Source organism: Rhagoletis zephyria, unplaced genomic scaffold (assembly GCF_001687245.7).
Source record: "Rhagoletis zephyria isolate East Lansing unplaced genomic scaffold, Rhagoletis_zephyria_1.1 Rzeph_scaffold_02629, whole genome shotgun sequence".
In the NCBI taxonomy this organism is placed as follows: domain Eukaryota; kingdom Metazoa; phylum Arthropoda; class Insecta; order Diptera; family Tephritidae; genus Rhagoletis; species Rhagoletis zephyria.
Window position 1 is genome coordinate 47,660 of NW_016159713.1, and position 1,430 is coordinate 49,089.

A 1,430-nucleotide genomic window follows, 5' to 3' on the forward strand; every position below is an offset into this window, starting at 1 on the left:
GTTGCAAAGAAATGAAGCTGGGAAGTTTTATTTCTAAAAATTTTAATTTCGCGCACTTTATGCGATGGTGCCTAGTCTTAATGAAACGTTCAACGATTTCCACCGATTTTTTCTCGTCCCCTAGGTAATAAAGCATCCTTGAAAATCTTTCCACCGTAGATTTGTTAATTTACCTAAGCGCCCTGTTCAATACAAAATCTCTCTAGCCCAGACGGACATATAGGATGCTATTATCCGCACTAAAGATGACAACCTCGAACAGTAATACACTTTTCTTAAAACTTGACTAGTTTTTATGATGAACTGACGTTAAACAAAAAAAAACAAGTAAGAGCAGCGCTGCTGCATGAGCATGAAATGGTATTATAACTTTGGTCCGATGTTTGTAAGTACCAGAACAAAAAGAGATAGACCCATGAAAATGTATACTTATATGATCAGAACGTCGAGCTGAGTTGATTTAGCCATGTCCGTCTGTCCGTCTGTCTGTCTGTCTGTCTGTTTGTATGCAATCTAGTCTCTCAGTTTTCGAGATATCCGGTCAATGACTTTATTTCCAAATTTTTGTTGGCTTTATTTCGCTTTTGAAAAGGTAATAATGTCAATTGACTTTATTTCGCACCAGGGTGGGAAATAAAGTCAATTGACCTTATTTCCATTGACCTTGTTACCTGTCACCTGTGACTAAAATTGTGATCCAGCGAATTCGCGTCGACCGAACTTTGCCATATCGTCGATGCCTTTACAAAGCCGCCCGACAAGTCTCAACTTTCTAATTATACTTCCTACACAGAGAAAAGAGTTCAGTTACATCAACTAAATACATACATGCATATGTTTCACTCAGCACTTAATTTGGTTTGGTAGGAACTCGAAGTGTTACCAATTAAAAACAAGTAAGAGCAGCGCTGTCTTCGGCTATGCCGAAGGCTTCATACCTTTCATGAACATCTGCAAATTTTACTTTGACAGATTACTGCTTTTGAATACATCTGGATACATCGATAGAGGAGTTACATACTTATATAAAAAATCGCATCTAAACAATTTAGAGGTATGGAAGATATACCTTATATAGCACCAATCTAAGTGATTTTCACTACTATGTGATCGGTATGTAAACCGGTAACACAATTTATTGGGTTTAGTTTCGTACATAAAGGAGATATATGGCAAAAACTGGTATCTTAACAATCAGTGCTATAGGAGATAAAGCTTATACAGCATAGATTTTGACGATTTTCTCAGTAGACTTTGTATTATTATTTATAAAATATCTTACGAAATTTATCGGTTTTAGCGGTTCAAATAAAGGAGTTTTACAGTAGCGGTGAAAATCACTTAGATTGGTGTCATATAAAGTATATCTTCCATACCTCTGATTGTTTAGATGCGATTTTTTATATAAGTATGTAACTCCTCTATCGATG